We start from the raw sequence: 12341 nt of genomic DNA, 5'->3' as shown, positions 1-12341 counted from the left end.
GTAAAGGGCTGGAGCTCGCGGGGAGGGTGTCAGTGGTCGGCGGCCGCCCGTCTGCCTAGCCTCCCGGAGGCGAGAAGTACCTCCTCCGTCTCGGAGCCGTAGGAGGAGGCGACCCTGCCATCCACGGCCGAGCAGCTCGGAACCGGTTCCTTGTTGGGCGTGTGTGCCGGGGGCTCAGAATGTCCTCGGTGCGTTTGCGCCCACCCCATGACCCCCGCCACCCTTTCTCCGCGGTGTGCCAGTTTTCCCGGGGCTCCGAGGGAGGCATTTGGCGCCGAGTTGGAAGAGGGGAGAAAGGGAGTCCTGGAGGGAGGCCGGTGCCCTCGGATTGGGTTCATGGAAGAGATCTGCTCCGGGACTCCCGAGACAGCTTCTGGGACTGCTGGTGGCAGAGCAGGGGGTGGGGGGAAGCGACCCAGGTGAGCCCCAGTTTCCCAGAGGGCAGCGAGGCCTCGCTGGTGCACGCAGGTGTCCCCGGGAGGGTCGCGTTGGGGGCACCCACCGAGGGCTCCTGAGCTGGGAGGAAAGCAGCGCGCAGCTCGGGCGAGCGCAGGAGGCACGGGCGCCTCGGCCACCTGGACACAGAGCGGGAACTTGGGAGGACTTGATGCTTCACGCTCCATCTGTGGCTCTCCCTAGGCAACCTGCTGTAGCTTCAGCAGCTGCCAGAGGCTTTGGAGGGAACTAATAACCACTTAAAACCTTGGTCATCAAAAACAGATCAGTGTTTCTTAGGATGCCTTGTCTAATCTAGCCCAAGGCCATCCATCCCGGAGGTTTAGGTAGGATTTACACTAAATATGCATATTACTTACATAGTAAGTTATTTAATATAATATTTTTTGATCAATCTCCTGGGTCACAGTTAGTTTGGGTGTCTTTTTTTAAATCTTGAATTACCTGGATTCTAGTTCAGATTGCAAGTGGGTTCCTCCTCCTCCCCTCAGTAGGATTTTCAGTTGTTGCATCAAATCCTGTTAATTTGGTATGTCCTAAGTTTCTTAGATTTGAGTTGGCTTCAGCTGTGAGAAATTGTTCTGGCTGGTTCAGGCAGAGGACTGAGGAAGATAGAGAAGGTTCTGAAGTGAAAGCACCAATTATTCATTATAGGATTACACCTTCTTTTAAATACCTCGTGGATCCAGATAACAGGGTTACCCATATCATTGCTAGAAAAAAATTTTTTTTCTTTTTAAGGCCCTGGGAAGTGGAAATGACATAATAAAGTAGCTTAACCTGCAATTTTGCAACAACTCTGCACTGACTGCCTAAGAACGTCCTTCTCTGTTTCTTCTCTTCTGTGAGTAGGCAACAGGGGTAACAAGGACCCTTCCTCTCTGTGGGATGAATATAGAAAAGGACAAAAGATATGCAGAGGTAGATCAGGACACTAGGAAATCTTTTCTGATTTCTGACTGCGACTCAAAAGATGGTGGTGATGGGTGTCTGAATCTGTATCAGGGCAGATTGTGGTGCTTTGGGGGTGGACCTGGTCATGAAACTAGTGCTAGAGGAAGACAATTAGATGTAGTCAGATTTTCAAGCTTTATTTTCTCACCTCAATCTTTTGAACCCCTAAGTTTTGTAGTCTTTTTCTGAAGCGAGCTATCTCTTGAACTTAATTCATACAATGCAGTTGGGTATAGATAGCCAGTGGGAAAGTACAAAAGAAACAATGTCTTGCTGGTTTAACTATAGCTTTACAAGAAAGTATCACCTAGTGACTTTAATTTTAATTAAAGATTGCAAGAATGCATATATTTTGAGCTAGTTGGCCTTTCCTTTGGGAGGTTCTTTGCAGACATCAGCATATTCCCTGCAGATTAATGAGATTGAACTGTGAGTTAAAACTGAGTTCAAGGAAAGAACACATGACCCGTGCTTTCAAAGAGTTTAGTCTGGTGGGAAAGCTGGCATGTTTACAAATATCTATAATACAGGATAGTAAAAATGGAATCATACGGCAGTGGCATCAATAGTGTGCTATTGAATGGCAGAGAAAAGGAGAGGTTTATTCAAGGTTAAGAACTGAGAAAAGTTGCGTGGTGGGGGTAGCATTTGAGCTGGCACTTGAAGAAGGAAGAGGATTTTCTTGATGGAAATGAGGGCTGCTGGAAGTCTGGTGAGTTCCAAGGTAGCAGAGCACTTTGGAGTGGCTGGAGCCTGGAATTTAAGACAGATAAGGCTGGGAGGTCTTATGGGGCTAGATTATGGAGGACATGACAAGCCATGCTAAGAAATTAAAATATGATTGAACATTTTTATTGTATTTATACCAACATTGTTAACTGTAGTTTATTCCCTGAAGTTCAATTTTGTGAGCTTTCCCCAAAGAAGTAAATGAATAAAATCTTAATAGTATTTGCTTCCTACAAATGTAAAAGAGTAATAATGTGTTTCAAATAGCCTTCAATGCTTTATTCAAATCCAACAGTTATTTTCCGTCTGAATCTGTAGTCTTATGGTATAACAACTTTTAGTTTGGTTAAAACTTTGAATAGGAAAACACCTCCACTTTCCTGAGCCACTATGCAGGGTAAAGCCACTTTCTGTTCACTGTTTCAATTACAGATAATAATAATTACTATAATTATTCACCTTTATTAAACACGGTATGTCAACTGAGCCACATACCTTATTTTATCTAGGGAGGCATAATTTTTATCTTAATCTGAGAATTTTAATAAGGTCACTCGGCTAAGTAAATGGCATGACCAGGATTTGAACCCAAGAAGTCTGTCTTGAGAGCTTATCCTTTGGGCAGGGGCATACTGTATGATACCTGTTATTAATAGTAGTTAGCAGTTGGGCCTGCTACCTGTAGGAGAAGTGGTTCTCTGTTTTCTCTTTGCATCCTCATTCCCATCATTCTGATTTTATTTTAGTTTATTTATTTATTTATTTATTTTTTGCGGTACGCGGGCCTCTCACTGTTGCGGCCTCTCCCGTTGCGGAGCACAGGCTCCGGACGCGCAGGCTCAGCGGCCATGGCTCACGGGCCCAGCTGCTCCACGGCATGTGGGATCTTCCCGGACCGGGGCACGAACCCGTGTCCCCTGCATCGGCAGGCGGACTCTCAACCACTGCGCCACCAGGGAAGCCCTACTTTTTAAACTGAGATATAATTGCCATATAACATATTACTTTTAGGTGTACAACACAATGATTCTAAATATGTGTATATTGCAAAATGATCGCCACAGTAAGTTTAATTAACATGTATCACCACACATAGTTACAGTTTTTTCGTGTGTGTGATGAGAACTTTTAAGATTTACTCTCTTGGCAACTTTCAAATATTTAGTACAGTGTGTTAAGTATAGTCACCATTATCCATTACATTAGCCATCATTCTGATTAATTTTATTTTACAGATTCAATGAGGGCACATATTTCAATATTTTAACACATCTTCAAACTATTACATGGTCTTGTACTTCTATGACCCTCTCAAAAGAAACTCTTAGGCTCTTTGAGAAGAGATGGCATACGAGATGAGAAAAACATTAGTGAATGAAGCAGCCTTAAATACAAAGACCAGACCTGCCAGATTCCCTGGAAGAGTGTCAATCTCATATATTCTTTTCACTATTCCCAGCAGATCCCCCCAAATGCACCAGATCTTTTTGTGTTTCAGCATCCCATATTATAATACCATGTGTCTTGATTTTTTTTCACTCTGAAAGTGGTATAGCAAATCTACTCGTTTGTACACGACATGCTAAAGTGTATATTCAGACAACAGATTGGCTTCTATATAATCATGTGCAAGTTACGCAAAACACATACTAAGCAAAAGGACACACCAGTGTAGATAGCATCATCAGAGATTTCTTCACCAGAACTTCACCACTACTACTTGGACCGAGCTTTGTGAGCTGTGGTTTGTGTGGAATCAAGATAAGCTAAAACAAGAGCCTGGCAGCATAGCATGATATGAGTGTGGGATAAAGGGAAATGATGGTACCACCTTGCATCTAAGTGTCTGGCCCTCATTTTGCCTGTAATGACTCTGTTAAATCTCTAGATCTTTTCCTCTTTTCTCAGACTCTGAATGATTTATGAATTCCATTATTTTCTCTTCTGAGCCTGAGAGCAGGATTGGAAATAGGTGGCCATTCGCTGGATGGGTCAGTAAGGGCTCTTGAGACTGATCTCTCCCCTAATAAGACATCTCTAAACCTCAGGCTCCTTGTACAGAGGAGGAAATTGAGGAGTTCTTAAGATCGAGGATAGCATATTCACAAGGCTCACCCAGGGCAGACGGGCATCACAGAGGAGCAAAGCAGACCATGTGGGAGGTAGGAAGAGCACAGATGAGACTGTCAACACAAGTCTACCTACGTCCTGTGTCAGGGAGATGAGAGGGAGTGGAAGGCACTGGAGAGAACATGCCCATTCAACGAGGGCCAGAGCTACTCAGTTCCAGCCAATTGTTACGTAAGAACAAGGGCCTAGTGTTGCCAGATCTTCTGAGTTTTCAAGAGAATCTGGGAATTCAGATTTTGATGCGAAAACATTGGCAATTCATTCGAAGTGGCTAAAAGTAAAAAAATAAAATAGATTAAAATAAATAGAATAGAATAAAATAAAATAAAATATTGGGCAGGCCAAACAAAACACCTCTAGAGATCTAGAGATCAGATTTGGCCCGTATGCTGTCAATTTGTTAGATGATTTCCAGGCTTCCTGCTGGCTTCGGAGTTCCGTGATCCTACACTCAGTCCATCAGATCTCTAACCCATTTCTCCTTTGCTGAAACATGTTCCAGTATGCACCATATCTAAAGTATGATAGCTTTGGAAGAGCTCTTTGGCAAATGCTGGACTACGATGGTTTACAAGGCCTTTAAGGTCAAAGAATGCCCTTTTTCGATGGCCATGCTGTTGGCATAATTTAGAGGCCAACAAGCAGTTAACTGCTTGTGTTAATTATCCCTTTCAGGGACAATTAGTGCGGTTTAATTCTAGGACTCAGAGCTGATCTCTAAATATTTTCCTTCCTGCTCCTTCCTTCTCACCCCAATGTGAGATAATAATCAGCTGGAAAATCGATCCTGGTTTCCACTTGGATAAGGTGTATTTATAGGCTTGTCTTACGGTGTTTAGACAAAGAAATCTTCATTATCTTTACCCTGGCAAGATTTCACCATGCAGTCTGTCTCTCTTCTTAAAAGAGAGCTACCTGGGGATGTCCTTGAATGCAACAAGGTGAATAAGTTAAGGGTTTGACTTTTGTGAGATGTGTTAATACGGAAGTTTAGTTTTTTTTTTCATTCCCTCTTTTTTTTTTGGGGGGCCAAGCCATGCAGCCTGCAGGATCCTTGTTCTCCAACCAGAGATCAAACCTGGGCCCTCAAGAGTGAAAGCTCGGGCTTCCCTCGTGGTGCAGTGGCGCATCTGGAGCCTGTGCTCCGCAGCTGGAGAGGCCACAACAGTGAGAGGCCCGCCTACCGCAAAAAAAAAAAAAAAAGAGTGAAAGCTTGGAGTCCCAATCACTGGACGGCCAGGGAATTCCCTTTTTAAAAAATTTTTATTGGAGTATAGTTGATTTACAATGTTGTGTTAGTTTCAGGTACACAGCAAAGTGAATCACTTATTACATATACAATATATCCCCTAGGGTCTTTTTTTTTTTAAGCGTATTTATATGGATCCAGAAAAATAAAATGAGAACAAAACTAGTGGACTTGCATGTGATTGCAATCCCAAATTCTTTTTAATAACTCTGGTTCCTAGGAGAACTATGCAGTTAAATTCTTTTTTTTTTTTTTTTTTGCGGTATGTGGGCCTCTTACTGTTGTGGCCTCTCCCGTTGCGGAGCACAGGCTCGGGACGCGCAGGCTCAGCGACCATGGCTCACGGGCCCAGCCGCTCCTCGGCATGTGGGATACCCCCGGACCAGGGCACGAACTCGCGTTCTCTGCACCGGCAGGTGGACTCCCAACCACTGCGCCACCAGGGAAGCCCTGAATTCTTTAATATAATGTTTTTAAAGCTGAGTTTCTTGGATGTGTTGTGTTCTTCGCTTTATGCCAGGGAGCTGTTTTACAAACAAGTGGGCCTGACTCTACCTGAAAAGTTCAGAGCAGACATTGACAATGGGAAGGAAGCATCTGAGTAAATAAAAGAAGCATGGCATGTTCAGAGAAACCACATACCTTATTGTGACTGAGCTGACTGAGAGAGGACCGGCAGAAGGCTCTCAATGACAGTTCTGAGCCACAGTTTGTCCTTGTCCTGGCTCCAGTGATGAGTCAACCCTCCCTTGCACTTCCAAGAGTGTGTCAACCAACTCTGGATGTTTAACATTTAATCTGAACCTAGAGACTGTCATACAGAGCGAAGTAGGTCAGAAAGAGAAAAACAAATATCTTATAATATTGCTTATATGTGGAATCTAGAAAAATGGTACCGATGAACTTACTTACAAAGCAGAAACAGAGACACAGATGTAGAGAACAAACTTACGGATACCGAGGAGGGAAGGGGGGTGGGATGAACTGGGAGATTGGGATTGACATATGTACACTACTGTGTGTGAAATAGATAACTAGTGAGAACCCTGTAGAGCACAGGGAACTCTATGCAATGCTCTGTGGTGACCTAAATGGGAAGGAAATCTAAAAAAGAGGGGATATGTGTATATAGCTGACTCACTTTGCTGTACAGCAGAAACTAACACAACATTGTGAAGCAACTGTAGTCCAATAAAAATTAATTAAAAAAAACCCAAATCTGAAAGAATCGGGTAATTATCTGATCATTGAAGACATACCACCTGATATTATATTGGTAAAAACTTTGAATTAAAAAAATCAACTTTATGTTTACCCGTGTATTGAGCTAGCCTTTCAGATTCAACGATGGGAGCAGGCTCTAAGCGCCAAGGAAGCAGAGACCACATCACCTTCACTCCACAATACCTTCTAAATGCATTCAATTCATTTTCTTCGAAATACACAAATGCTTTCCCAATGTACTCAATTCTTTTTGTTGAATGAAAGCTGTTTGATGAATCATTTTGATATACAGGAGATTTAGGTCAGTAGCTTTTCTACACATTCATTCATTTATTCATTCTATAAAGATTTGTTGAGCTTTCACTGTATGCCAAGCACAGTTCTCAGTGCTAGGGACTTAGTGCTAGGGCTTGTGGGCTACATACCTTACCAAATAATGACATGTCGTGATAAAAGTAACAAGAGCAAAGATTGCCCAAAGTATTGTGAGACCTTCAAGGAGGAATGAGTAACTGTTGGAGGGTCTGGATGGCATCAAGTAGGAGGAGACATTTAGGCTAAGTCTTGAAGGGAGAGCCGGAGTTTGCCAGTAGGCGAGCTGGAGAAAGGATTACAGCCCTGCAGCAGCTGGTCGGACCGAAGAGTCAAAGGCACACAGGAGGGAAGGAGCCCAGCTTAAGAGCTGAATTGTGACAGTGGCCTGGGAAGCACAGGTTTGGGGACATCCTGGAGGGGTGGTTAGGGCTGAATTGTTGCAAATCCTTAGAGGAAAACGGAAAGAATTAGGTAGCTAGCTGGGTATTGAAAGATCTAAATTCCTAATATCATATGAACAAAACATGGATTTGTAAAATCATTTTTTCATTTTTATTTATAGTTTTTGAATCACATTATTCATTTATGGCAGGCCAGAAGCTCCAAGAGGGCAGGAATAATCATCTTTGGTTGTCTTTTGCACTTAGAAATTAAACAAAAACCACAGTAAGGACATTTTTCTTGTCTGGTTGTGTGCAAGCCAGAAAATATTGAGTTGAGGAACGATTGGGAAGTGAGAAATTGGAGCGGGGAAAAACTATTTCAAGTTTTTCTAAGCAAACCTTTAAAAGATGCCACAACAGTAACAATACGTATAAACATTTACTCTGTGTCAAGTACCACACCTAGTGCTTCATAGAGTTTATTTCCTATATTCCTCATAAAAATCCTAAGAGGAAGGAGTTCTTCCTATTCTATTCTCATTTTTTAAAAATTTATTTATTTATGTTTGGCTGTGTTGGGTCTTCGTTTCTGTGCGAGGGCTTTCTCTAGTTGCGGCGAACGGGGACCACTCTTCATCGCGGTGCGCGGGCCTCTCACTGTTGTGGCCTCTCCCGTTGAGGAGCACAGGCTCCAGGCGCGCAGGCTCAGTAGTTGTGGCTCACGGGCCCAGTTGCTCCGTGGCATGTGGGATCTTCCCAGACCAGAGCTCAAACCCGTGTCCCCTGCATTGGCAGGCGGATTCTCAACCACTGCGCCACCAGGGAAGCCCTATTCTCATTTTATAGATGAAGAAACTGAGAAGGTTTTTAACTTGCTGAAAGTCACATGACTAATAGTCTGCTATTAATTGTGGTCTAACCTCAACTAGGAACTCAGGAAAAATGACTCCAGGGTCCGTGTTCTAGAGGAGGGCCTTTCAGTGATTTTGACTGTGATGTGTTTTACAGCCCAGCCCTGCCTGCAGACACAGGCACGCGCATAAACACTGAAGCCAAGTCTCAAAGTAGTCCTTAACCCTTACCGTGATGCAGGAGGTGCTCTTGTATTTTCTGCTTTCATCGATTTCATTTGAGTCTGAATTTCAGTTTTAAACAGTGCTGCTCACAATTCACAATTGATCTGACGACCCATGATGCATTACAGAGTTTGGACAACACTCCTCTAGCCCTCTGCTTTGCACTGCTTCCCAAACTATAGCTTAATACCCTTTTCTGTTAAATTCAGCAAACATTTATTCAGTGCCTACTACATGCAGGAATGTGGAAAGAACATAAAGAATATAAGGTATGGCCTGACCCTGAGGAATTTTCAGCATAGTGAAGAGAAAGACAAGTAATGGCTAATAATAATGCAGGCCAGGAAAAAAAAAAAAAGAATAAAGAAAAAGAGAAAAGAGAGGCACAAGCCACATGTAGTGGGAACATAGAAGAAGGAGTGCTGAATACTGGCTCTCAGTGTATATACTGATTTAACTAGTAGTGTTTAGTGGTGTGTGTGTGTGTGTCTGCTACAAGAACATTAAAAGACTTTTATGAATAAATAGAAATGTCTTTGGTAAAGACTTTTGGGACTTAGGGCCAAAGAAGATCTGAAGACCACAATATTCTGTGTATTACTCTCAAAGGTGCTTGAAGTGGTCAAGTTATCATTATTATTATTTAGACATTAGTTTGTCCAGTATAAGCCCTTGAAGGATGTTAGTATGTTCAGTTATGTTAAAGAGTATCCATTCAAAAAAGGTTTCGGGCTTTCCTGGTGGTGCAGTGGTTGAGAGTCTGCCTGCCGATGCAGGGGACACGGGTTTCTGCCCCCGTGCGGGAAGATCCCACATGCCGTGGAGCGGCTGGGCCCGTGAGCCATGGCCGCTGAGCCTGCGCGTCCGGAGCCTGTGCTCTGCAACGGAAGAGGTCACAACAGTGAGAGGCCCGCGTACCGAAAAAAAAAAAAAAAAAAAAAAGTTTCCAGTCAAATTCCCAAAGTAAAAGAATGCAAACCTACGGACCAGTTATGAATCTGCATTAGGTAATAAATGCTAGGGTTAAATGGAGAGAGCCTTTAGTAGAGTCTAGCAAAAATCCTGTGGTTATACTGGAGGTAGAAGGAGGGTTATTAATATCTTCCTAATACATCTTATGTAGATTAAAAAGATAACTTTTGAAAACCCTGGCACTGTGTCTGATACATAGAAAGTGTTAATAGAAAATGGTAATTAAAAGTTATTCCTTGATATGGCTAAGTAAGAGTATATTTAATTCTTGGAAATTTTCTTAGTTCCACTGTTTAGAGAATTCCTAAGAAAGGATAGTGTTATGATACCATTGGGATTTCAGGATATTTGAAATCTTTTTCCATAGCCATGTTTGATGTGGGTAAAAAAAACTATCAATTTAAATAACTAAAAGCAGTCAGGTCTTTCATTTTAGGCTTGTCCACCAAGAAGAGCAATCATGTAAGCTAGGGCGGTGGTCCACTCCTTTCGGTCAGGAACTTGACATGGAGATAACCTGGAGCCCTTTAGCAACCTGGCCTCAACCCCAGAGATCCTGTCTTCATGGGTCAAGAGAAGGCTCAGACATTGGTCATTTTTAAGCCCTCAAGGTGATTCCACGGTGCAGCCAGGTTTGAAATCCCCTGCAAAGTATATGTTTTGATGATCAGAAACATGCTTCTGTGGAGAGGCAACCTTAAAATGAGATCCCGTGTTTGCTTTTGTGATGCCCATAGGGTCACCATTTTTTCTTGAGAACTAGTTTAGAAAACAAGATCTTAGGTATCTTTTTTTTTTTTTTTTGTGGCCATGCTGTGCCGCTTGTGGAATCTCAGCTCCCCTACCAGGGATCGCACCCCATCCCATGGCAATGAAAGCACAGAGTCTTAACCACTGGACCGCCAGGGAATTCCCAGAAACTGTAACTATTGATATAACAGAAAAGTGGAATTCTAACCATCCTTTGGTTAAAAGGGAGCTTCTCTCCCACTATTTTCCCCTAACTTGAGATGTTTTGCTGATTTGACCACACTGATAGGTGACATCATAGTCATGTTGACAGCTTTATTATAATTATCATCATCACCATTAACAATATAATCATCGTTAGAATCTTCTCAAAGTTTCCCCTCCCGCCCTCATGCCTGCTTGGCTGGAGACTACAGAGGCTGGCGGGGGCGTGTGGCTTGGACCCAGAGCAGTGGGGCGACTGTCTCGGCACAGGCTGCCTGCAGATTCTTTTTTTTTTTTTTTTTTTTTGCGGTATGCGGGCCTCTCACTGTTGTGGCCTCTCCCGTTGCGGACCACAGGCTCCGGACATGCAGGCTCAGCAGCCATGGCTCACGGGCCCAGTTGCTCCGCGGCATGTGGGATCTTCCCGGACGAGGGCACGAACCCGTGTCCCCTGCATCGGCAGGCGGACTCTCAACCACTGCGCCACCAGGGAAGCCCCAGCCTGCAGATTCTTGAAGCTGCTCCTCCTGGGGCTTTTCTTGGGCTGCTGTGCAGCAGCCTGATGGCATTATGGGAGGTTGTGTGATGCTCTAGAAGCAGTGCACCCAGGCTTGGCCATTTGGGACAATGGGAAGGGTCTGGAAAGGACTTCTTTCTCTCCTGGCTGGCAATGGTGTTTATGTTTGCGCTCTTTGGAGCTGCAAAGGTTGAAACTGCTCATTCTCTTGCCAGAAACCAGCTAACAGATTTTGAGGACTTGCCACATCAAAGGGTGGGGTTAATAGCATTGCCGCCACCATTGAGGACAGAACCAAATGTCACAAGTGAAGAGGGAGCAGGCAACTGTCCATTCCTTTTTTTTGCCTCTGCACTCCAGGGTGCTTAGAAAAATAAAAGTCATGCGCTCCTGAGACAGTCCAATTATTCTGCTCTTTTGTTTTGTAAACTTTTGATTCTTTGGAGAGAGATGCTTACCTTCCTGTAACCTTTCAGTTCACTTAGGTGTGTTAGCATGGTGGAGGTATTTTATTTTTGTTTTTTTTACTTGTTTGATATACTGTCTAATACCACTTCCTCCTGTTTTCATTAAAAAAAACAGATAAATGGATGTAATCATCTTCTAATTTTTGTATCATGATCTCCTTCTGCGTTGATCCCCTCCTGCATTTTTCCCATTTTATAGAAAAGCAGGAAATTAACTTTCACCATGGTCATCACTCCTATAAGAATTTTTGCTTTTGCTTCTATCTGAAACCTAGAAGTGATGATCAGTAGAGAGGGTGGCGGGTAAGTAAGCTTTGTCCTTGACAGTATAGATGACAGGGTAGAGCCAAAAGGACAGCCAGGTGCTGGGTGCTGCGTTGGAGTGGATGGGCCCCAGGCCGAGTTCCCACTTGGTCCATTCGCTCCCTGCCGCCAGCTGCTTTTTATCTTCTTCCCTCCCTCACCTGTGTCCTTCCCCCACTGGGATGAATATGAGACAGTTGGTCAGAAGGTGCTCTATCCTATAGGGCAGTGATTCTCACCCCAGCTGCACATTAGATTGGCAGGAAGCGTTAGGCTCCACCCCGGAGGAGGCTGGTGGTAGGACCTGGCATCAGGGATGTTTAAAAGCTTCCTAGATGATTCTAGCGCCCACTGTGTTTGGGCGACAGTTTTCGGAGTGTATCTATGGATGACCTGGGTCAGAATCATAGGGTGATTTTTTTTTTTTTTTGACCGCGCCGCTCGGCCTATGGGATCTTAGTTCCCTGAGCAGGGATCGAACTTGGGGCCACAGCAGTGAAAGCGCCGAGTCCTAACCACTGGATCGCCAGGGAATTCCCCATAGGGTGACTTTTTAAAAATGCAAATTCTGGGATTCTTAAACTTGAAACCAAAATCCTAGTAGTAAACACC

The 12341-nt window shown here is 43.7% G+C and overlaps 1 protein-coding gene across 5 annotated transcripts in view; it reads left to right on the top strand.

Moving 5' to 3' along the window:
* Positions 1-12341, top strand: part of SLC16A9 (solute carrier family 16 member 9) — a 76312-nt gene that overhangs the window by 255 nt on the left and 63716 nt on the right. The window contains exon 1 of one of the 5 annotated variants that reach the window (XM_060090293.1): positions 130-188. The exons of 3 other annotated variants lie outside the window; for them this stretch is intronic. The gene's annotated coding sequence lies outside the window, so the exon portion shown is untranslated. Of the gene's footprint in view, positions 1-129; positions 189-1229; positions 1301-12341 lie in introns of those variants that run through there. One more of the 5 variants, XM_060090286.1, reaches the window with a different exon arrangement.

The sequence above is a fragment of the Mesoplodon densirostris genome, chromosome 1 (genome assembly GCF_025265405.1).
Source record: "Mesoplodon densirostris isolate mMesDen1 chromosome 1, mMesDen1 primary haplotype, whole genome shotgun sequence".
NCBI lineage: Eukaryota > Metazoa > Chordata > Mammalia > Artiodactyla > Ziphiidae > Mesoplodon > Mesoplodon densirostris.
The sequence above is the reverse complement of the archived record's forward strand: the minus strand, read 5'-3'. Positions and strand labels throughout refer to the sequence as shown.